The sequence below is a fragment of the Chlorocebus sabaeus genome, chromosome 10 (genome assembly GCF_047675955.1).
Source record: "Chlorocebus sabaeus isolate Y175 chromosome 10, mChlSab1.0.hap1, whole genome shotgun sequence".
Taxonomy (NCBI): Eukaryota; Metazoa; Chordata; class Mammalia; order Primates; family Cercopithecidae; genus Chlorocebus; species Chlorocebus sabaeus.
Window position 1 is genome coordinate 98525312 of NC_132913.1, and position 26997 is coordinate 98552308.

Consider the following 26997-nt stretch of genomic DNA (forward strand, 5'->3'; position numbering starts at 1 on the left):
GTGTTCCAAATAAAGTTAATAAACCCTCTGTTTGCCTGGAAATCGTCAGAACATTTCAAACGTCTTTTTGTTACTACTAAGAAGACACAAATGGTTATATAATCTGAGCCAAAGTAAAAGTGAGAAAATTGTTAGTAATCTTCTGTAATTCCTCCAGTAGTCCATGCCTAAGCATTGTACTGAGGACTATTCATTATGAAAAAAATTAAATTCTGTATTTCCCCCCCCCCACTTGAGTTTCAGAGTTGCTGGATTTATTCTCAGATTTTCAGTGAAAGCACTTTAGTGATTTCTGCTTTCTTTGCTGCTGTGACCAGATGGAAGCACTACTTTCTTTTCCAGAAAGTCTATGAACAGGCAGAGTAAAGGTGACAGCTCACATGGAGTAGGGCCAGATGCTCTTGTTTATTCCAGAGAGTTAGGGGATATTTATTGGCATAAGTTCAATGGCTTTTTGGAGGATTTTCAAAAGCATCTCATTTTGGGGGGTGAAAAATCTGCTTCTGTGTGCAGCCCAATAAGGGAAACATAGTTTGCCCACTAGACTTGGCTTCGTTTTCTTGGCTTACATTCTTCCCCCAAAAGACAAGAAGGTTTTTTTTTTTTATTATTATTATTGTTATTCCAAGAGTATTCATTTCATGGGAATTCAACATTATTGTCTACATGCTCTCCTTAAGAAAATAGGAAATTGGTACCCAAAGCTGTCAATTTGCCATATTTTAGTTTTCCTCCTTAGTTTCTAAAACTAAGTCATAATTATGTTGAATGAAAGTAAATGTTACCAAAAATACTGAATGCATGATCATAAATGCCAAGCCTGTTTATTTTACCATAAACTCAAGCTGTGCGAAGACCGGGAAGCATATCTATTCCAGCTTGTTGAATCAGCAAGTGTGTTATACTACCATGGAAAAGGCAGTATTGTTAGTTCTTAAGAGCATGGGCTCTGGGTTCCAGTTTCTCAAGCTTATAAGTAATATCACCCTGGCAAAGTTATTTAACTTCTCTATGCCTCGATTTTCTCCTGTGTGAGATCATCATTGTAATGGTACCCATCTTATAGGACCATTGGGAAGGCTAAGTGAAGTTTTGCATCAAACGTATTTAGAAAAGTGCATGACACATAAGTACTCAATAAATGTTAGTTTACTATTGTGTCCGCTGTCATTATTACTCTCCAATCACTTTATTTTCATCCATTACATTATGAAATGTATATTCTTCTTTCTTGGGCAATTGCAGCTGGTGTTAGGGAAAAATGTGTCAAAATATTGTATTAGAGATGACAAGAAACTGAAAAGATTATCTATCCAAACTCAGCTTTCACAAATAAGCCAAAGACAAAATGAATAGAGTTTGTTTGTTTGGGAGCTTTCCCAGGAAACTGACACTAGTGTTTCCTTTTTGTCGTTTTTTAATTGTTAATTTTTAATCACCCTTATAAGCAATAAAACTCATATCTAATTTTATGATTTTGTACGTATATAGTTTTTCTCATGGCACTATTCACTAATAAGTATCTTTCTACAAAGTTAAAAATGATTTTTTTAAAATGAGAAGACTTTTTGTCCATATTTACATATTGCATTAAATTATAAATTTATTTCCTCATACAAGTATCCCTTCACTTTGGAGTAAAACAGCTTGAGACATACACACATAGCTATATATAAAATAAGATACTTCATCAGATAAACTATTTTTAAAATATCTCTGTCTCTTAATTCCCAAAGTGTGGGTTTCAAATCCCAGATGACAGTAGAACAAGATCAATGTAATATTTTAAAAGCTAAAATTTAGTTAACCATAGAGCTATTGGTGATATTGGAATTTGCCTAAGTTGGGGTACTTTGTCAAAATGAATCAGATTTTGAATATTTAGAATACTTGTATTACATGAAGGGAACCAATTGATTCATAAATGGTAAAACACAGTTGTTAAAAATGTAGTACACTTGGCTGCAAATTGCAATCTGAAAGTATGTGATGCAATCAATTGCTTATATGTAAATCACATTTTTTACTCTCATTAACTGTTTTGGGACAATAATAAGTACATCTTGAAAGAATAAACTCAAGAGCATTTGGAGAGAATCTTCAGATCTCAGGTGTAGTGACTGCAATTATTGATGGTTCCCCTTCTGCATAACTGAATGCGTAAGTCACACCCACATTTGTTCCCAGCTCTGGCCATATGGCAATTCTTCCTGAATGATTTGGCTTCTCCCTTGTCTTTCTCTATCATTACATTATTATGGCTTGATTCTCTTCAACTCTTGCCAGCTGGGAAACAAAAAGTATTATTTTTGCCTCATTTATTATTGATGCCGTTTTGAATATCCACAGTCACCTTAAATATGAACTTCATACTGTTTATATTTACAATTTAAATAATTCAGTTTGAAGAATCTGTCCTATTACATGAATTTAAGAATCTACATTTCTCTAATACATTCAACTTATCAAATGTTTTTAAGGTGGAGGCTGAGGAGTGGAGATTTAAATTCCTTGGGGTACAAATAATTGTGTGTGTGTGTGTGTGTATATATATATAAATATAAATACATATATAAATATATATACATATATATATAAAAATAAAAAACCTAGAAAACTGTCAATGTCTACTTTAAAGGGCAGTCTTCTGACTATAAATCACATTTGGGTTGGCTCTTCATTGCCAAAATAATATTCCTATTATGGATGTTTGTGACTCGGTTTCTTTTTACAGCCACATGTAGAAATATATGCCAAAAGATTAGGCATATTGAATATTATAACCTACTTCAGGAAAGGTAATACATACATTTTGCATTTTGCATTTTGTAAATATGAAAGTTTTTTTTTTTTTCTGAAAATTTTAACCTGAACCCAGAAGCAGGAGACTGATGGCTCCCATTGTGAGAGTAAAAAGTCTCTGCTTGTTCATCACAACCAACCCAGCCTTAAATAAACACATTCACATCAGAGAGAACCTTGTGAATACTTTGGGGGAAGGACTTGGAGTGATTCACAGTTTACTGCACTTGGGTCACCTGGATATTACTGATATTTTATCACACAAGGCTGCAGTTGTTCTAGAGTCTTATCCTCCCACAATCATGTATGAATTCATTTTAAGTTCTCAAATGTGTTCTTTGAAAATAACACCTATTTAAAATAATGACAGGCTCAGGTTTTTAATTTTTGTTTGGGGAATAAGGAAGAGAACGATATTGATTTAGGAAAAAGGAATGCATAAGAAATTATCTTGATTGTCATAAAATATAAATTATGTCATAATTTATTTATCCAAGGGTTCAAAAAAGGAATATTTTTTCTTGGTAATTGAGTCTATACTTATAGAGGTATTTATTTAATAGCTGATTTAGTATAATATTTGTAATATTCTGCCAAAGCCACAGGAAGTCTTTGAATATTCTAATCTATTTCTAAATAGTCTGCAATCAAGAAATGCTTATGGGATAAAATATTGTACTCTTGAAGGATATGTTGAATAAATGTTCTGTGGTAAACCATGGCTTGTCAATAAAGATGTGCACAAAAATAGGTAATCACTATCCTAGATTTTTCAATTATCAAAGCATCTTAACCACTTGAAATAGAAATAAAATGAAAGGACCTACATTTCTATGGTTATCTCATCTAGTAAATGCATGTTTTGTTGTCTAGATTGTAACTTCATGCAAATTGTCAATCTCATCTAAATTTTCACATAATCTGACAGATTGGTAACAATGACAAAGCTCATTATGTAAGTACATATAGCCTTAGCTAGTTGGGCTGATTTTGAGTATATGATATTTTTATTTTTTCATTTTGAGAATTCAAAACACTTTCTTATGTACGAAATGTAACTATAATACTTTAATTTTATAACGTTTTTATAATTGAAGGCTAAGTGTGGCTTCTATTTAAAATATGACTTCCTAAATTCTGACATTTTGTTTCTCTTAATTAGGTAACATACAAAACTAGTTATTAGATTTAATCTATAAATAGAATACTGGGCCATAACTGTCTATATATCTCTTTTTCTTCATCTTTAAAATTAAAATTATAATAGCTAACTTGCAATCTGTTTTAAAGATTAAATGCAATGTGTTATATCTGTTTACATAAAGTACATACCAGAATGCCTAGTGCATGGAGGTGGTTGTTATAGTTGTCACCACTGATAAAGATCATAGAAAATATTTTTTAAAACCTGATTAATATTTATTTTGTATTAATCAGAGATGCAGGAAACAAGTGGTCCAAATGGTCTTTAAGTATGTTTCTTTTTTCTTGTTAGGATCCTTTTGTTTGAAAAAAGAAAAATTCCACTCAAATGGCTTAAGAGCCTTCATTATTTCATCAAGCTGATACATTCAACGGAAGTACTGGCTTTAGGCATGACTTATTGCAGGAGCTTCAACATTGTCCCTCAACCCTATTATCTCTTATTTCTCTTGACTCACTCTCTTCCATGTTGTCTTCATTCTCATTTCCCATACACTAATAAGGCAGCTGCCAACAACACTAGATCGATCTCTTTGTCAGGTTCAAATGATATGAAAAAGAAGGGATACTTCTCTATGTATGTTGCATTGGCCACGATTGGACCATTTGTTCAACCTTTAATCATTTATAATGTCTAGAGGAATGTGATACTCAACTGGCCAGGTATGTTTGCAACCTTAGGGACCCAAGGTAAATGGAATGATAGTAAAGCAAGAATGGGTCTTTAGATAAATGTTGTGGTAAGCTTACTCAAAGGAAAAATACATAGATTCAGACCATGTATACAACATGCTGAAAAAATTAGAATGCATTCAAAGAATGCTGCTGACTATTTTTTTTCTATTTTGCCAGGTGTCTTTTCTTTTTACCTTTTTGGACATGGGTATATCCCATATCTAGATTTGTTCTCCTGTGTGCACACTTCTCTCTCTCTCTGATATTTCAGTGGCACTTTTCAGTCTGTCATCTAAGTAGACTCATAAATGTATTTTGAGCTCCATTTTTAGTATCAGTTAGCTTTTATTGTACAACATACCCCTCTTAATGATTCTGAAGGCTGGCAACTTTGGCTGGACTCAGCTAATAAGATCCTCTGGTCTTGGCTAAGGTCAATCATACATCTCAGTCAACTTCCACTCTGGTTAAGCTGAAGTACTTTACAGAACACATAAGAGGAGTCACAAATTATTATGGTTGCCACTGATAATATTTTTTTCCAAATGACAAAAGGAGTTTCTCTTTCTTTGTCTAAGTACAACTCTCTTTATAAAAGCAAAAGCTTTAAGTATTTTTTCTGTAGCAACACTATAAATACGTAACACCAGTTTCATTACTATAAATATCCTAATAAACTGTGTAATCTAGGGCTACATTGGAATATCATTAACAATATCTTATATTTACTTGCTATGACTATTGCTACTGCCTATGCTACTGCTAGTTAAACACTACATGTTAATCATATCAATATTTTTCAACTATGTGTTGTGTCCTCTGGAAAACACTCAGAACATCTAATACTGCCCAGATGACCAATGTTTTAGATGTTTAAATGTCTGCTTGTAAAAAGACTTCTTTCAGAATATATTTGATTTAGTTCCCCATTCCCAACCATTCTTGGCTATATTTGATCTCAACTTTAACAGTGAACATTATATTAGTGCTATGATTTGAGTGTTTGTCTTTTTCAAAACTCATGTTGAAACTTAATCCTCTATGAGACAGTGTTGAGAGGTAGAACCCTTATGAGGTGATTAAACCATGGGGGTTCTGCCTTCATGAGTGGATTAATACATTCATGGATTAATGAATTAATAGATTAATAGATTAGTGAGTTAGCAGGGAGTGGGACTGGTGGCTTCATAAGAAGAGGAACAGAGACCTGAGTTAGTACACTCAGCCCCCTCTCCATAAGATAACCTGAGCTCTTTTGGGACTCTGTAGAGAGTCCATGCCATCAGATGACACTCCTCAATCTTAGATTTTCTGTCCTCCAGAATGTAAAAAATAATATTTTTTTTCTTTCTATGTTACCCAGTTTCAAGTATTCTGTTATAAGCAACAGAAAATGAATACACACACACACACACACACACACACACACACAGAGAGAGAGGGAAATGGAGAGAGAGATAGAGGTATGATGAGACAATATTGCTAACTCAAAGACTGAAATAATTGGGGAGGAGTTCCAATTCTGGGTTTATTTTTTGCTCTTACAAGAAAGATTCTGGTTAGTAAATGTATAGGCTAAATGTGAAAGACTAAGTTATCATGTGAATTAAAATCATGCATTATAATCAAATATTTTATCATGGAATTATTCCTTACCACCATCTTCTCTTCCTATGAAAAAAAGCAAAAATTAAAATGTTTCTAAAACATGAAAATTATAGCCACAAACTATATGCGTATTAAGGAATGTAGCAAAGTCATTGAATAAAAAATGATACTGCTATATAGACAGTGTCATATTCTTCTTTCTGGTGTATATGTAAAGACTTCTATCATATTCTTTGATACATTTTCTATCTGTAGTCTTGGTTATTAGCTGTAAATGGAGCCATGTCCACCAGTCTAAAGGCATACATTTATGTTCTTTCCATTTTTGTGGGTATCACTTGGGTGTCTAAAATTTGAAGTTGTTCTCTGGTATTATCTGGAATCCTGTTCTAATATGTGACCAAAATAACTGCCTCAAAATTATGATTCAGGAAAAAATTCATCAATTATGATTGAGGAACTGTTAGAAATCTAGAGGTGAGTTGTAAATGAATGTTAATTATAGAAAGTATAGTTGGAATATGTCTATCTTTGTAGCCCTTCATAACTTTATAATCACTAGCATAAGTAAATAATACTCTTCGTTGAATGAATGAATGAGTCAATGGATTAATTGATTAACATTGACCAACCATATTATTTTCTAGAAAATTTAAGTTTATGACAAACTACCTCCCCACCATATACCAATCATATAACGTCCGAGGAAGCAGATTTCCACTTTAAAGATTCAGAAAATAGACAGTTAATTTTAACCATGCAAAGGATATTTGAAGAACATCAAGAAGGCCAGTATAGTTGGGATAAAAGGGAGTTAGAGAGGTAAGGAGCATCTAGATTAAGTGCCTTTCAGGGTATGAAAATGTCTAATGAGTTATTGGAGGTATTGAGAAAAGGAGTGACATAATCTGATCCATGTAATTTTATGACTTTTCAAAGAATATTCTGGCTGTGAGGAGAAAATGAAAGGGGAGGGGAGCAACACTTGAATAGAGGGATAAGTTGTCAGTGGGGGCCAAGTATTGTCCAGGAAAGAGATGCTAATGGCTTAAAATAGGGCAGAGGCAGTGGAGGTGGTTTAAAGGAGTCAAGTCAGTAATTTTTTCAAAAAAGAGAATAAACTAGTCTTGACCAACAGATTCAATGTTGATTGTGCAAGAAAGAGATGAGTCAAGGATGATCAACTAGGATCTTTTTAAAGAAATGGAGAAGACTGGAGAGGATCAAGTTTAAAGAACTTGATCATATATATAACTTCAACAGTTATATTTTGAACCCACTAAATTTGAGAGCCCTATGATAAATAAGATTGGGGCTCTAAGTTTGGGCTATTTCTTCCTAGCTGAGTAAGCAACCTGACATTTTTGTATCTCATTTATATCCTCTACTAAATAGAATTATAATAATAAGATCTACCTCCTAAGGTTCTCATGAGGATTAAATTAGTTAATCCATATAAAAATCTTAGAATAGTTTCCAGCACATTGTAAGCATTTATTGTTATCATTCTAGTAGAAATGTAGCTTGTTATGTGAGTGTGGAACTCATTGATAAGCCAGAATTAAAGCTATAGATAGGATGTAAAGCCATGAGGCAGATAAGCCCGTATGTGAGCACATATAGGGCAAAGAAAAACACCAGAAACAGAGCCCTGGGATAGTCTTCCAGGTCGGGAAGAGGAAAAAGAGTTAGCAAAGGAGACTCAGAAAGATTGGCTAGGGCAGTTAGAGGAGAACCAGGAGTGTGTGATGTTCTACAAGCCAAGGAAAAGTGTTGTTATAATGAAGGAATAATCATGTCTGTCGGATGGAAATTAATAAATGAACATTGGATTGACTAAGAAGGAAGTTGTTGGCAACCTTGTCCCCATCCTTTAGTACAGTTGTTAAAATAGAAACATGAATATACTGACTTAATGTGAAAATGACTGAAAAAAATGAGTTAGAATAAATTCTTTTTTAGAAGTTTTGCTTTTTGTGGAGCAGATAAGTGTGATAGGATACTGGAGGTGAATGGAGATTGAGGGTGAATTATGATTCAGATGGGAGATATTTCAGCATGTTTGCAGGTTGATGGGAATAATCTTACCATAGACATTAAGGGAATTCTCTTAGTCTCATTTGTACCGCAACAAATTTGAAATGGAATGAAGGTGCATTCGGATAAAGCAAAAATTATCTACCTGCCTCCAAACAGAGAAGCAGCAATTTCCCCCATAGAGAGTAAAAATAAGATTTTGATTATACTACTTTCCATAGTCTATTTGTGTAAACATAAAAAAGACCCCTTTTATTTTAACATAGAGAATATAGGACGGATACTCTAAGGAGAAGTTTTGTGGTATTACTAAATTGGTTTTTGTCTTTTACAAAAGAGACATATTGATCTTTTATTACTAAATTAAAAATAATTTTATTCTCAATTGGGATAAAATAATGTCATGAAGCATATGGGATATCTACATATCATATTACTAATATTGTTCCTAAGCTCCAAACAGTTAAATTTTTAATGTATTATGATAGCCGTAAGTTGGTCCATTTATTTCAGGTTCCCCATTCTGTTCCTTCAGTCAAGCTAGGTCCAATCTTTCACTGAATATTTATGCATCTTGCTTCCTCTAGACTGAGTTCTCTTTATAGAAGTGATAACTTTCCAGGATCCTTGCAGCCTAAGAATGTATGACTTTACTATCGCTCCAATATCCTTTCCATTTTACATAAAATTAGGTCAAATAAAATTTTTAATGCTTTCCTGACAACTAACTTTTTTCAAATGTGTTTCCGGGCTGGGCGTGGTGGCTCATTCCTGTAATCCCAGTACTTTGGGAGGCCAAGGCTGGCAGATCACAAGGTCAGGAGATCGAGACCATCCTGGCTAACATGGTGAAACCCCATCTCTACTGAAAATACAAAAAATTAGCCAGGTGTGGTGACAGGTGCCTGTAGTCCCAGCTACTTGGGAGGCTGAGGCAGGAGGATGGCATGAACCGGGGAGGCGGAGCTTGCAGTGAGCCGAGACGGCACCACTGCACTCCAGCCTGGGCAACGGAGCAAGACTCCGTCTCAAAAAAAAAAAAAAGAGAAGTGTTTCCTAAGTTAGTATTAGTCTGTTCTGAGCATTTGTCTTTGCTCCATATTTTCTAATCATTTGCATTTGCAGTAATAAATTTGAGCATTTAATATATGTTAATGGGCTCTTTCTAAGAGCTATATGTTGCTTTCTTATAAATAAATAAATGATTGACTCAAATATCGCCAGAGTAGAGACTCCCCATGTTAAGTTGGTGTTGCTGGTTTATAGGCACAAAATATCTAGAGGGTCCCCATCGTCTAAATTTTTGGACAGAATGCTGTCTTGGGAAGTAGCTTTTTATTAAAAGGAGAATTAAGTAAAGATTAAGGATGGCTGTGACCATTATTACCACTGGTAAAAAAAAATCCTCAAGAATAATTACTACTTTCAAAGAGCGGCACCCTTCCCATCATTGTGACCACATTCACTCATGTGTTCAGTATTTATTGACCACCTACTGTATTAACACCATGTGGGATGCTCAATAAAAAAATTGAAAATTGGAAAACAGTCATGGCTACCAGAAAATTGTCGAATGAAAAATAAACACATTGTGCATCTTCGCAGCACTGGTTGATAAGTCCTATAATAATGATGTAAAGTGTTCAATGGGAACAAAAAAGGATGGAGCTTTACATTGTAATAGTTATAATGAGTAATCAGGAAAGCAAGCCTTCTTAAGAAAGTTACTATTTTCTCAATTTTGAGGAATTAGATGTTAGTTAGAAAACAAAATAAATCAGAAAGTGAAATCCCTCTATGAGTAATTTTATATTAGATTTAATACAAACGTGTGTATGTGCACGTGTGCATGTGGGAGTGTTTGGTGCTTATGTGTGCATATGTATGTGTGCCTGGGTGTGTGTTTAGTGTGAGGAGAGGCAAGCATGCTGGAGAGGAGGGGAGTGAAAGAAGTAGGAGAGGATTTTTAGAAGGGGACTTATGTATTGAGCTAAACTATGTGCATTCCATACTGAATATTATGGGGAAGGTACCTAAGAATTTTAAAGAGGGTCTGTAGAATCATATTTGCATCTCTGAATGTAGCAGTGGAGGCTACTTTTAAGAAGGTTAGGCGTGCATCCGGCACACTGTGGGCCTACAGTATTGTCAGACATGCAAGCATGAGGGCCTACATTAAGGCAGTTAAAGGGAACCAGGCATTGTCTATAACACATGCAATTTTTAAATGAATCTTTGCCCTTAGGAGTATAAAAACAAATTGCCTTCTTAATTAAAAAAAAAAAAAAAAAAAAGAGGTCTTCCCTCTCTTCTTTTATAAACTTTATAGTTTTTTTTTGTTGTTGTTGTAACTAGTAGGAAGAACAACATACAACTATTATTTTACAGTTCTGGATGTCAGAAGTCTGAAATGGATATTCCGGGGTAAAACCAAGGTGTCCACGGAGCTGTGTGCCTTCTGGAACTGCTAAGGGACACTCTGTTTCCTTGCCTTTTCCAATTTCTAGAGACTGTATTCCTTGCCATATGGCTCCTCCTTTTATTGTCTAAATGCTGCTTCTGGCATCCTATCTTCTGTCTCTGACTTAACCCTCTTGTCTCCCTCTTATAAGAATCCTTGTGATTACAATGGCCCATTTGATTTTTGTTATTGTTGTCGCAAAAAACAAAACAAAACAAACAAAAAAAACACCTTAGACTGGGTAATTTATAAGCAATAGAAATTTATTTCTCACAGTTCTGGAGGCTGGAAAGTCCAATATCAAGGTGCCAGCAGACTCAGTGTCTGGTGAAGGCTGCTCTCTGCTTCCAAGATGGTGCTTTCTTGCTGTGTCCTCACATGATGGAAGAGGCAGAAAGACAAAAAAAGGGACTAAATCTCTCTCTCAAGGCCCTTTAGAACAGCACTAATCCATCCATGAGGGTGAAGCTCTCCTGACCTAATCACCTCCTCAGGGCCCCACCTCTTAATACCACCACGTTGGAAGTTAAACTTACAACATGTGAATTTTGGAAGAATGCACACATTCAAATCATAGCAGCCCCACCCATATAATTAAGCGTAACCTCCCCATTTCACAATTTTTGATCATATCCACGAAGTCCTTTTTTCCATGTAATGTATTTATAGGTTCCCCAAATTAAGATACGTAAATCTCAGAAGAGCTTTTATTCTGACTGCCACATAAAATATCTGTTAACCATTGTTTAACTCCTACCTAGCTGTGAAATAGTTCAGTTTCTTTGTGTATACAGGACTGAGAAATCACTAGAATCTTACTTCTGCCCCTCTTTAGCCCTATGATATGCCCCTCTTTAGCCCCTCTTTAGCCTATAATCATTCATTGGTTTAGCATAAGTGAAGAAAAGGCAAAAGCTATTTTTGCTACTATAAATACTCTTAACCTCCTTTTTCCACTCCATGGTAAATATGAGTTGCTGGGTCAGAATATGTTTTATATGAGCAGCTCTCACTTGTATGTATTAGGCAAGTGAAAGATTGGGGTCAAAAGGGGTTTGTTTAAAATATCCTCTTATTGAAATTTGCTCTGCAGATAGTTTCAAATTTAAATTCATGCCAATAAGTGACAATAGATACCAGAAAATGATTCCATTTTTTTCTCATTTTTAAAATAAATTCATATTTAAAGAAAACTTTAAAATTATTATTATTGCACAATTCTCTCAAGAATGCAGTGAGAATATTCATGTTCTTTATTATCTTCACCTTCTAGATAATAGAGGAATTGAAAAATTGAGATTTTGCCAATTTCAAAATATACACAGAATCAGTGCTAACAGCATGCTGTTTCTTCTGCTAGTGTTCTGCTTTTAATGTGTGTGAATCTTTTTTATTCCTTTTTTATTTAACCCCCTCAAAAAAATGTTCTGTACAATCTGATTATGCTGTGTTTACTCCTGACAAATAATCAGAAAGGATTACTTGGACTTTCTTAACCATGAAAGGAAACAAACATTAGCAGTACCCAAAGACATTCACAATCCTACTGAAGAAAAATTACAGATTTGGGCCATAGCCATTCAAAGTCATTTCTCTCCCTGAGCTCATGTTTATCCAAAAATGAATACAGTTTGGGCATGTTGTCTATGATAAATATGCAACATGTTGTCAGTGATGTTTCAAGGCACACACTGGTTATGTTTTGGCTTCTCTCAGCGTCTTCCTATTTACTAAAAAAGAAACTCAAATATTTAGGTGCATTGCATGCTTTTGGTTGTTATTGTTTGTTTCTGGTTTTTATGGGTGTTTTTTTAAGAGAGAAATTGAAGTTTATCATTTTCATACTTGTTGAATAAGAACATTGGATTTATTTTTTGAATTTACCCTTTTGGTAAGCCCTCCTTTCAGTACACCTAGGTGAACTGATTTTTAAGATATACAGTAAATTTTTTGAATGCTGCGGCCTAGTGTTGAAGTCCATTAGATCCTAAAATCAGGAAACGTACATCTGTCATTGGCTTTGAGGAGAGTTTAAAGCATGTTTCTTGGCAAATCATAATTACACATAACTGCTTATTTCATGCAAATTCTGACACATGTGGGACTATTAATGTGGTAATGCCCTCAATGAAATTCTACAGCTGCTACTAAAGGGCAAAACTGGGAAAGATGCAATGTATTTTAATAATCTATGTGGACAAGTCAGTGAAGGGAATGATCCTATAGCACTCGTTCAGTTTCACAAAAAAAAAACAGAAGTTCATCTAATCAAAACCCTGACATTTTATTACTTTTTATTTGGAATGAATTACGAATACCTTTAAGCAAACAATTCCGATTTTAAATGTGTTTCACAAAGGTTTTAGAATGCTTATCTCTGGAGCTCTGATTTAATTAACAAACCTTTCTACATTTCTATAGTCGTTGTGGCACTATGGTGAAATTAACACTGGTTTCCGTGTTATATTGTGCTTTCTGAAACATTTATCTACAATCAGAGTAGTTGCATCTAAACTTGTCTATCACTGTATTTTTACTTTATGGTTGCTGCCTTAGCATTAGAACAAAAAAGATCACGTGTGTGTGTGTGTGTGTGTGTGTGTGTTTAAACATGTTCAAATACTGTAGTTTTAAGTTTGCCAAGTTAGTCCACTGCTAAGATGATAACTAGAATAACTGCTGTAGATAAGACAGAAATACATTTCTCTTTCAGTAACTGTCCAAACTGAAGCAGTGCATGGCTGGATTGGTAGCTGCAATGCTGGCGACCTAAGTTCTTTTTCTCTTGTTCTGCCATCCTCAACATGCAGCTTCCATTTTGTGGTTAAAATGGCTTCTCTAGGCAGTAACAGCAAAGAGAGAAAAGGGTCAGTGGAGGGCGCAAAATTTCCTTTTAAAACGCATGGCCAAGAAGTTGCTCGTATCATTTACTCTTGCCTCCCATTAACAAGAAGTTAATCCTTTGACCACATCTAACTACAAGGAAGACTGGGAAAGACTGGGAAATTCTAAAATTAGAATTTCTAATACTAAAGAAGGGAAGAATGGGTATTGGTATTCAATCAGCAGCCTCTGCCATACACTCTAGCATTGCTTTGGAGTGCTTTCAAAATTACTATATATAGGAGATTCAAAGACATAGTAGCACACCAGTGAACATTTTTTTCATTGCTAAATGGGGCTGCTTTTCTTCCTTGTTGCCTTTCTTCCTTCTTTTTCCTCTCCTTCCTCCAATTCATTTCCGGTATTTCGTTCTTTTAGCAGCTTCTATGTGTCAGAGATTGTCCTATGCACTAAAGTTCAGAATTGAAAAAGGCGTTTTCTCTCTCTCTCACTTAATCATATAGGGGAAAGCAAGATACCAGCAAGATGGTGAGTGCTATTTTAACAGTGTGCTGTAGGGACAGAAAAGAAAATTGTCCTAGGTAGGTCAGGAAGTCACCAATAGGGTGACATTTGAATTTGATCTTCAGAATGCTTCTCGATGCTTTGACCTGTTCCTTCTCTTTGTTTTGTTCAGCTCCAATCGTATCTAAAGAATTTATTGAAGGCCAGGCATGGTGCCTCAAACCTGTAATCCCAGAATTTTGGGAGGCCAAGGCAGGCGGATCACAAGGTCCAGAGTTCAAGACCAGCCTGGCCAGTATGGTAAAACCCCGTCTCTACTAAAAATACAAAAATTAGCTGGATGTGGTGGCGGGTGCCTGTAATCCCAGCTACTTGGGAGGCTGAGACAGGAGAATCGCTTGAACCTGGGAGGCGGAGGTTGCAGTGAGCTAAGATTGCGCCACTGCACTCCAGCTTGGGTGACAGAGTAAAACTCCATCTCAGAAAAAAAAAAAAAAAAAAGAGCGACTTTGTTGATAGCTAGGGTGCCGAAGTCTGGTATTGTAGACACTAAGACTGCTCACCATTATTTCCAATTCATCTCCTTCCATGCATAAACTAAGAGTGCACTTATTCACTCAAAGTTAGAAGTAGCCATGTGACTTGCTTTGGCTAAAGATACGTGAGCACAGTGAGAAATATTACTTATGAGTGAATGCATTTAAAAGTTGGTGTGCTAGCCTTCATCGTATCTCTCTTTCCAGCTGCAATGATAGTGGAAGCATAGTTTGATATGGAGATACAGAACTGAGCTATCACATGCAGATCAGCTATACTGGAGAACTGCCCAGACCTGAAGTACACTCCCAGAAAGATAAATTTTTGCTGCTTTAAGACATAGAGATTTGTGAGCTATTTGTTAAGCAAAAAAATCTAGCTTCCTGTTAACTATATAATAACTAATTCTTCCTTCAGTCCACTCCTCTCACATGCTCTTTCTTTCATATTCACACTCTCATCCAAGAACAAAATGATAGTGATGATGTATGATCAAGGGTAGAACATTAGAAAATTCTGAATTTTCCTCAATGAAATTAATTCCTAATTATTTTTAGATAGTATTGTTATTAAACATTTTTTCTTTGTACACTTCATTGGGGTGCATTTTAGATTGGTAGAGTTTGATTTATCCTCTTTAAAAAGACCCCAAAAATTATCAGTTCAATAAGAAAGCAAAATACTGGGAATTCACTGAAAACACAAGCTTTTATAATAACAAATAACAAAATAGATCCATTTTATTTTTTGCTAAAATAGGCATCTCTGTATTTATACAATTTAATATAATCAATTCATAATAAAAATCTATTGAGATTTAATATCTTTTGCAATTTTCATCCTGTATGGCATAGTTTTCTCTTTTACCTGCATAGAGTCTAAGATATTAGAACATATAATTATCAAAACATGGCCTAGCAGAAATATATATCAGGCAGGGAACAGTAGGGAAACGTGCCCTTGGTAATTGACCATGAGAAACTGATCCAACTTCACCTGATGTATTAGTAAGCCTTGAGGAATGTGCTAGAGCTATTACCAGTGTGAGCATGCAGAGACTAAAGGAATCTCAAAATCAGTCAGAGAAGTCAGGAGGCTATTAATGATAAAAGAGCAGAGAGAATGGTAAAGAGGACTTGAAGGGGTCTTCACCAAGTCGATATGTATCATGGGATGCTCTGTAGGGATTTAGCTAATGATGCTTGTCCCTCTCAAAGAATACAGCTCTCTTGTTTTCTACAGTCATGCTCAGAGTTAAATATTTATCTGTTTTTCTTACATTAAAAGTACTTGTGTGATTTTCTTGTATTTGTTGGTATGTTTTAATCACCATTCACACTACTTAACATTACCTTCACAAAGTCGCATATTACAAAAGTCAGCAAACCTATATAAAATTGAATGTATGGAAACTTATCCTTTTTAAATATTAGGTGTGTGCATATAATACTACAAATTTAAACACATAAATTGTCTACCCAATTTACTAAAAGTATTTAACTTATAAAAACTAAAATATGTATGTCTGTCATTGTTGTTATTGGTTTAAAATGTTCACAGTTAAGCAATGCAAAAGGATAAACTATGAAAATTCACCAGTGAAACAGTATATATAAAATTTAGGATAGTGTTTGATTTAGGATGGGATATGGTAGAAAAGGAGATGTGATTAGGGAGAAGGATTTTCTATTTTCTTTTTTTTTTTTTTTTTTTTTTTTTTTGAGACGGAGTCTTGCCCTGTTCCCCAGGCTGGAGTGCAGTGGCGCGATCTCGGCTCACTGCAAGCTCCGCCTCCTGGGTTTAGGCCATTCTCCTGCCTCAGCCTCCCGAGTAGCTGGGACTACAGGCGCCCGCCACCTCGCCCGGCTAGTTTTTTGTATTTTTAGTAGAGACGGGGTTTCACCGTGTTAGCCAGGATGGTCTCGATCTCCTGACCTTGTGATCCGCCCGCCTCGGCCTCCCAAAGTGCTGGGATTACAGGCTTGAGCCACCGCGCCCGGCCCAGGATTTTCTATTTTCATAAAGTTTTATTTCTCAAGCTGGACTGAGGATTGATTGGTACATGGGTTTTGTCATAACATTTACACAATTTTGAGTGTCTGAAATATTTTATAATAATTTTTCAAATGTCATACTCTCTCAAACCCCCTTTCCCTATTTCATTTTTCCAAAAGTTACAGGAGTTTTAAAAAATGAAGATAATAAATCTCTTTTTAAAAATATTTGTTCCAATCATTCATTTTCTTTGCTCTGATTGAATCCATGTGTTCCCTCATGGTTTCAGCTACTTCTGAACCCATTTGATGACTTTTGACATAAATGCATTAGCACACTTGTATAAATACATTTCTTGTTGACTATCAAGAACATTTCTTTATTTTGATATAGTAAAATTAAAAGACAAGTTACAGAATTATACTGATATAATTATATATATGTTATATAATATATATAATTAATATAATATAAATGGCTTGCACTTGGGATTTTAGATTTTAGACTAAGTTTTATATAATATACATTCCAATAAAAATTAGAATGATTATAATTCTATATTATATAGAATTATGTATTATAATCTATATTATATAATATCAGTATTATATAATATATAAAATTATATATATAAGATTGTACATTTTTCCTTTTTACAGGTAATTTTGGAAGAAAGTAGTGATATGAGGTTTGGGGGCCTGAATTTTCCAAATAAATGCAATAACTGCATTTTACTTTGCCATTATAGATCTAAACAATGATATCACTAGTTGAGGAGGATGTAGTTTTGATTTTCATTTTATTGTTTTTATCTGTTCATCTGCTTTCGTCAACTGAGAAGCCATATAATAGGTTATGTTTTCTGATGACAGAGATTACCTCAGTTAAGTGTTTCCTGTGGGCTAAGATAAATGGGTCATGTTTTGAATATTTATGAAAAATCTGTGCAGACAGTGGATATTTTAAGTGTATTTTCTTGTATTAAATTGTGATTTATAACGTCTTATTAATATGGAAAAGTGATCTGTTATTTCCATCGAACCATGTTTGTTTCTCAGGTGCTGCCCTGACTTGCTCTGTTTACAGATTTTTGTACCCTCAGTGTGTGTACCTCTCTAACTTCAGGGCTTTCTTTGTAAAAGAAGGGTCAGAACTTGTCACAGAGTCACAAAACATGTCAGATTTCAGGCCATTTCTCTGAGCTTGTGTGGGTGCAAAGCATGCACATTTGCATGGTGACCTTTGCAAAACCAAACAGAGAAGGTGATGTGAGGGTCATTTCCTAAGCCCAGCTAATGAACTGATTATCCCCAAATGCCTGGTAGTCTGCATAACAATGAAGAGTGGAAAGTTCACTTCAAATCCAGAGGGACACAATAAATCTCGGAAGTAGAATTTTTAATAAACCAATTGTATATTAGCATCAGTATTTTAATTATTTGCTACTGAACCACCCAATACCTAGAGATCAAATTGTTTACTAGAAAGAGATATTGTCTTGCTTTCCAATACACTTTAATCTCTAATTTTTAATTATTTTGTTGTCCCTGAAGTATTGTTCTTTAAAAAGTCCCCTTTTTTATGGATGAAGGTGGGGTATGATTAACAAACATTTTCCAGAACATTTCTAGAAAGAAAATTTGCAGGCATTTTCGGTTAAGCTTTATTTTTTCTCTAGGGCTAATTGGTATATAAACAAATTACGGATATGTTTATTATTATTCTCTCCCCATATGTATAATTTCTACACAAGCATGTGGTATAATATTTCCAAATAGGTATCATTGTTATAATTAGTTACAATGGAAATGATGTTAACAATATTTCATTAGGTAAATCTTCCCTGTCAGAGCAGTTTTTAAAAGAGGAGAAATGGCTTACACTTGGGATTTTAGATTTTACACTTCAAGTTTTAAACTTGTGTGGCCTCAATATTTGTTAAAGGTAATGTCTGAACCAGAGATACGAATATGTAATAGAGGGGACACCATTTTATATCCATGGCTACTTGATGTTGATGTTCACTGACTGATTAATGTTGAATAATGTTAACATTAACAGATTTTCCATTTATTTTCCAGGCAACTTTTTTCCACCACTTTCTCCATTAACTAGCTGTTTCATTCAAATATCAGTCAGTCTGGCCTAGTTGTAGCATTATTGATAAAGAGTTCGTGTATTTGCTATCTGTGTTCTAAATCTTATTCTTTGAAAAATCAGTAAATAAAAGGGCATGGCACTCAGGGCCCCCTAGTATTATATTTATTTAGTATTTAAGCATATGGAGGAGATGACAATAGTCTTACAACTTTGAGAAAGTGGACTTATTCTCCTTTTAAAAACTTTGCTGATACCTAGTCTGTATTTCCCTGAATCTCTTCTCTATGGCGTCTGGTCTATGTCCTCTTTCTCTGCCTGCATCTTGAATTTCAGTGTTCAATGAAATTGTCTCCATGATACCCCTTTTTTTCTTCCCAGTTTGCATTATCTTTGGGCATTCTCATCTACTCCTCTTTCTTCAACTGATATCACCCATATATATATCACAACCCTGTCTTTCAAATGTTGACCAATGTTTTAAATTCTATTAGCTACTTCCAACTATCACAGGTATTCTAAATTCATGTGTCTAAAACTGGGTCCATTATGTTCATTCTCAGAGCCTCTTCTCCTTTTATTCTTTTATTCTAATGGAATAGTCAATACTCACCTAGTAAATTAGGTAGAAAATTGTCTCTATCTTTCTTTACCACTTCCCCAGGATCCTATAAGTCATCAAGTATTGGTTATTCAACCCAAGAAACAGCACCTGAATTTGTATTCCATTCTGCATTTAATAACCACTAAATTAATTTTCTCCCTCATTATTTCTAAGTATGTTATCTTAAGGACATCCTCTGTAGTCTATCCTTTAAATCCATCCTTAATTGATGTAAAACAGAAATAGATTTCTGTTTATTTCAGATTGCTTATATCACTTCTTTTTCGTAATTAAATACCATTGATAATTCACATTAAATCCTTGGCCAATGAGAAAAATTCCAAACTCCTTAGCTTGCTCAAACTATCACATCATGCATTTCCAGACTCATTCCGTGTGACTTTCCCCACTCATCTATGCTGGTCACCTAGACAATACAACTTTGACAAAGAACAGTTTCTGCATAAAATACTTCCCAAGCTGCATTTCGTGAGCAGAATGATCTTTTTCTCAATGCTCCATTGTCTTTTGGACAATATATAGTTCAGTACACTTGCCTAATTAAAGATTTAGAACTCTAAATTTCCCATTAAACATGGCTCTAAGAGCATATCACAAGTTATGATGTTACATTTTTATTATCTTTTGATAAAAATATTTTTAATCTTCCATTGTGATTACTTTTGACACATGCATTATTTAGAATTGTGGAAATACTACATACCTGGTAAATATTTAAGAATTTTCAATTACATATTTTAGAATTAATTCCTAGCTTAGCTCTCCTGGGGTCAGGGAAAGTACTTTGAGTAACTTAAGTTTTTGTGGTCAAATATTTTAATAGGCAATTCTGGTAAATATTTTATGTGATCTTGGAAAGAGTGCATATTCCTATGATGTTAGTCATACCATTTTAGACATTTTAGACATTAATTGTGCTATTCATATCTTCATATACTTACTGATTGTTTTATCTGTTTATCTCATCAGTTTCAGGAAGAGGTGTATTAAAATGACATTCTGTGTTTGTGTATATCAATTTGTCATTTTAGATCTATCAGTTTTTGCTTTATTTTGAGGCTAGATTAAATAGAACATACAAATATATTTCTTAGAAATGTTTCTTGCCTTAAAATTGATGTGTTCTTATATTAGTACAGCACCTCCAGATTGCTTTTGGTTTGTGTTTACAAGGTATATCTTTTTCTAATCTTTTACATTCAAGGTATCTATGTCCTTACATTAAGGGATGTCTATTTGGAAGTAGCGTATAGTTGAATCATCTTTTGAACTCCAACCTGAAAATTGTTGTATCTTAATTGAAATGTTTTTACTGTGTACCTTTATTATACCATGGATGTATCTGTTTATATCTACCATCTCACTATTTGCTCTCCACTGGTTCCACCTGTTCTAGTCTTCTTTTTCTTTACTCTTTTGAGCCTTCTTGTGGATTAATCAATTATTTTCAGCTATCACAAATGTTTCCTCTATTAGCTTGTATTTACGTTTTCTTCTCTTTAACTATTAACCTAGAAATCACAGCATATTTTTTCCTTAAAATAGAGTATATTTACAATTTTCCAGATAATGTTAGACTCTTAGTAGAGTTCCATCTTTTTAAATTCTTCTTCCTTTGATATTATTTTTGTCATACATTTAATTCTACCTATAATTTAATCCCATAAGATATTATTATATTGTTTTTATAGTCAAGATTTATTTAAATGTATCTACATATTTATTGGTACTTTCTATTGCTTTTCATTCTTTCTCCATTTCTTATTTTTTATATATAGTTCATTTTCCTTTTAAAGTAAAGAACTACAATCCCCTTGATATTGTTTATATTGGAGGTCTCCTAGTTCAAATTATCTCATTTTTCTGAAAATGTCTATATTTTGCTTTTTGGCTACTGCAATGGTTAATACTGAATGTCAACTTGATTGGATTGTAATATGCAAAGTATTAATCCTGGGTGTGTCTGTTAGAGTATTACCAAAGGAGATTAACATTTGAGTCAGTGGGTTGGGGAAGGCAGACTCACCCTTAATCTGGATGGACACCATCTAATCAACTGCCAGCAAATATAAAACAGGCAGGAAGAAATATGAAGAGGCTAGACTGGCTTAGTCTCCCAGTCTACATTTTTTTTTTTTCCCATGCTGGATGCTTCCTGCCCTCAAACATGAGTGGGACTTCTTGGACTGGCTTCCTTGTTCCTCAGCTTGCAGCTGGCCTACTGTGTGATGTTGTGATCTTGTGAGTTAATACTACTTAATAAACTACCCCTTATATTTATATCCCCTTTATGTATTATATATAAAGGGGAGTTTACATATAAAGGGTTCTCTAGAGGGACAGAACTAATAAGATATATTATATATATTATGTTATATATAAAATATATAATGTGTTATATATAAAATAACATATATAATGTATATCTTTTATGTTATATATAAAATAAGATATATAACTTATATGTTATGTATAAGATATTATATGTCTTATTATATATAATAAGATATATATTATATATCTTATATATTATATATAAAATAAAATATATATCTTATATAGATAATATATCTTATGTAGATATATGTTATATATAATTATTATATACAAGATATATAAGATATATAATTATATACTATATATCTTATATAAAATAAAATATATATCCTATATATTATATATAAAATAAGATATATATCTTATCTATTATATATAAAATAAGATATATTATATAGCTTATCTATTATATATAAAATAAGATATATATATAATATATAATATATATATGACCCACAACCCACACTGCCATCAACCTTTCCACCTTTGTCTGAGGAGATAAACCTTCGCTGCCTGAGGCAACAGTTATGACCTGCCTGAGGCAGTTGCCAGGCAAGATAACGCTGATTCTTCTCAGGAGCCACCCACAACACCCCTGTTTGCTTCTAGACCTGTAACTACACTAAAGTCCCTATGGGCCCCTAGAGGCAAGTTTCAGAATGTGACCCATGTGGAGGTGTGCTACATTCCAAAAGAACTGCCTGAATTTTCTAATTTACAGAAACAGAAATCTGGAGAACAGGCACGGGAATGGATACTAAGGATGTGAGATAATGGTGGAAGGAACATAAATTTGAGTTAGGCTGAATGTATTGATTTAGACCCACTAAGTAGGGATTCTGCATTTAATGTTGCAGCTTGGGAAATTAAAAAAGGTTCTAATAATGTATTTGCTTGGTTAGCTGAAATATAGATTAAAAGATGGCCCACTGTGACCAACCTGGAAATGCCTGATCTCCCTTGGGTTAATGTGGAAGAAAGGATCCAAAACCTTAAGGAGATAGGGATAGTGAAGTAGATTATTCACTTTAGACCTACTCATCCCAGCTGGGAGGGTCCAGAAGATATACCCATGACCAATGCTTTGTGAAATAGATTTGTGAGGGTAGCACCTATATTTTTTAAGAGCTCTATAATTGCTCTTTTCTATACATCAGATCTAACAGTGGAAACCACAGTCACTCAACTACAAAACTTAAATACAGTGAGAATAATTAGTTTCCTAAGTTTTCATAGATTAATTAGCTGTAAATCTAAATTCCACTATTACATGGAGAAAATGCTATGGCTTAAAAATTCTGATAGAAGAATACTTTCCTTATCTCGAGCCAAGGCTTTTGATAGTGACAGGAGGCAGACACATCCTAGGCAGACAGGGACAGGTTCCTGGTAAAACCCCACCATCAAGCTGAAGACAGTTGAAAACCTAGCTTCAAGTCCTGGGGTAAATCCATGGACTGGATTGACAATGTCTCTTCCTGTTTGGCACACTTTCCTCTGATGGATACCCACCCTTCACCTATTTTACATATACCTACTCTTTCCTGATTGTTTTGTTACACTGTCATGTCAACCTTTGAGTGGAGCCTTTGTTTTAGCCTTTTTTTTTGCATACTCACAAACCAAGCAACACACACCCCCCATTCTGAGCACATAAAAGTACCAGACTCAGCCACACTGTGGGAAGAAACCAATCGACTTCAGGTGGTAGACAACCCTCATGTCCCCTCTCCACTGAGAGTTCAATAGAATTCTTCTCTGCTTTTCTCACCCTTCAGTTGTCAGTGTATCCTCATTCTTCTTGGATGTGGAACAAGAACTTGAGACCCACTGAACATGAGTACAAAGAAAGCAGTAACACTGTGGCCCTCTGATCTCTGCGAGTGGAGGGCAGCTGCCCTGTATGATGGGAAGCAGCAGTAGGGCCGAGCCAGCCCCAGAGCTGTGGCCCACAGAAGGGTAACGGGGCTGACAGAGCTGTTAACACACTGTCATCTGCCTGGGCAGGGGCATTGACAGACAGAGGTCTCTGGCTGGCAAAGTGACTGAGAAAAATCCTTCATCATTTCAATAGTAAGTTTTCTGGTCACCTTTTGGAAAGCAAGTAATTTTAATTTTTTAAAACTTTTTACTAAAAGAAGCTCTTTAACAGATTCAGATATATTCAGTGGTCTTGGTTTCAACTTTGCAACTAATATAGATAGTTCTCATTCCCCTAGCCTACGCCTATGTGTTACTCACATCAGCAAATGTCCTCAAGGCAGATGCCTTGGAAAACTAATCCTAATCACTGTTGTTTCCCGTTACGTTTTCATGTATTTGTTTCCATATTATTAAAATATCAGATATACATTTCAAAAAATATTTGGAAGGCCTGATGTGGTATTTCCAGGTGCTTATTATAAAAGAATTTTTCAGGATATCTAATCTACCACATTATAAAAATAGATTGATTTCCAACATTTCACATGGATATTTTTATCTGTTTACAGATCTGTCTTTTCTAGAGGGATAATAAATTTCCTGAAGGCAGAAAGGGTATGGTATTCATTGTTACATATCCTGAACCTAGCATGTGTCTGATTAATATATAGTAAATGCTAAATAAATGATTGTTGAATTAATGTCTCCTTTCTTAAGATAGATATCTCTTTAACCTAATATCAAGTTAGGTTACATCTATTGTCATATTTACCCAAATTCTGTTATAAATTATGTCATAATATATTAAGAATGAAAGCCTATATAGTTACATTTTGATGATTGATGTCATTATTTTTATCTAACAGCTGTTAGATAATCAATATAGATTTATTCTTCTATCATTTCATGTTAACATCATACTTTTTAAATATCAGTGATTATATCTTGTATATCATAATCATTAATATTTTATGTCAATCACAGTAAAACACATGAGTAATTCTATATGTCAAAACTAAAGCAAATCAATGGTACAAATTTAATCATTCTCAGTTATTTCAATTCTCCAGTTTCTTTGAAAGAAACAATTATCTATGGAGCATTTATCTAAGTACCTTGCCACTGTAATTAAACATACATTTAAAAAATATTTTTAATAATAGAAAAAAAGGCTAATCTTCCTCATATAAAGTGAAGAATTATGGAAATATAAAAACATTTAATAAATAATATAGTTTTTATAGTCATGATGGAACATTTACAAAGGAAAGAAAACTAAGTATAGAGAATGGACTACACGTCATTATTAGTGGGGTTCTTTTTTATAGTCTATTCCTTTGCACGGTTTTGGACATTTTTCTAAATTTTTCTATTTTATTTATGAAATTGGGAAGATCTTTCTTGAAGAAAGATGCAAAAGACAACAAATAGAATTATCATTAAACAAAATACCGAGGCTACACCAGTGCCTACTGGAATACAGTATAACTAATTTTAGATTTAACTCCCCTCTAAATTCTACAAATTTGGGCAGATTTTTAATATGCCTCAAAGTTCTCTTTTTGTTGAGTAATATCAAGTTAGGTTACATCTATTGTCATGATAGACTCACTGAGATTATTGGTTCTCTTTAATTATAAAGTCCCCTTAGAGGGGAAAACAGAAATTTAGGTGAATTATCAGTGTCTGAAGTGTTGGGTACAACAATAATACAAAATGACATGCTCAGGACTGTTGATTCATTTCAAAGAATGTTTGGCATTTTTTCTCTGCAATTGAAATTTGAAAGTAATTAATCACTTAGGCTAGAAATAGAGATTCCAATTATTCAAAAATCCTTATTGGGCACATGCTGTGTTCTTGGTCCATAACACAGACCATAACAAACAACTTCCACTCAAATGTACAAACAATTCTATTTTGTCATTGGAACCCAGGCATATATAAATAGGCATATTTGCTGGGCCCCAAAGAAAGTGAATTATGAATGGAAATAGTCCTATGAGAAGAAATTGATCATATGTGAAAAGTGGAACACAAGGTCTGTTATAATGAGTTAAATTGATGCAGAGAATAAATTACTTCAGTGAAAGTAACCGGATCCGGGTAAAGCATGACTTTTATCAGGCAAAATCCTTTGTGGTTTGGAAACTAAAATAGCATGTGGCACCTGAAATAAAAGGAGCTGTCTTACTAAACTTTAAAACGTTTTAGGAGTCTGAACCCCTCCTCACACCAGTAACTGTGAATAACAAATAGAAGGGAGGAAGTCATTCATCTTCTTCCCAAGATACTGCAAAACTTATGTATCAGTTTAATATTTGAAAACATTGGTACCTCTAGTAATAGTTCCTTAAATAAAACCAAAGTCAGTGGAAGTAATGATGGTGGTTCTGAGTCGGGTCATCAGCAAATGGCAGCATGTGTTGATTTGTATATGCAAATAAGATATCCTTTCCAGGAAACTTGAAAAACCTAGCGCAGACAATGAAGTTGATAATAAACAATTTGTTGTTATGCATTTAAAGCCTAGGAACAATGGTAATGTGGACATCGAGTTATAAGAGGCTTCATATTTACCCAAATTCTGTTAAGGCCAGGATATATTTGAATTGCATATATGACCTGCCTGATTTTCATCTCACTCCTAATGATGAACATCTATTGCACACAATAGTTGGTTATAAAATAATCCTTTGCATACAGCACCAAAGTATTCCTATAGCTATATCAAAAGAGCCGAATCAAAGTACTCTCTATGTAAGGATATTGCAGCGATATATTCAGCCTTGGTATGCATAAGAAGATGCTTCATAGGAAACATGACATTGAGCAATCTTTCGAAAAATACGAGCATTCTTACTACTTCCTTTTATCCAAGAAAAAGTCAAGTTTTATTAAAGAGACAGTATAATGTGCAAGCTGTGTGTGTGTGTGTGTGTGTATATATGTGACGCTATGCTATGCAAGATATATATATACACACACATATATATACACTCACATATATAAAACAGGTTAAGACTACGTTGGCATATTACTTTAGAATAAAAACTGAGGAAGACACAATTTACGGTAAACCCAATCACATATACAAATTAATGAACATATTAAACACCAATTTTGATAAATATGGTTTTCTCATAATTGTTTGGCATATACATCAGTGATACTGGTGTTTGTTTTTTGATGGTTTCCTAAATACATCAAAAAATGAGACTACTGTGCTTCCCCGTTTGCCACCTAGAGTAAAATACTATCTTACAAATAAAGGTCTGCAAAATTGACAGTGGTGTGCAAATCCTCCTTTAGCTATTGTATCCATGAGTGTTAATTAAAGATTCTCTTA

The 26997-nt window shown here is 34.1% G+C and overlaps 1 pseudogene; it reads right to left on the reverse strand.

The window, feature by feature from the left end:
- LOC140712650 (uncharacterized) overlaps window positions 1-26997 on the reverse strand; it is a 110310-nt pseudogene that overhangs the window by 7515 nt on the left and 75798 nt on the right.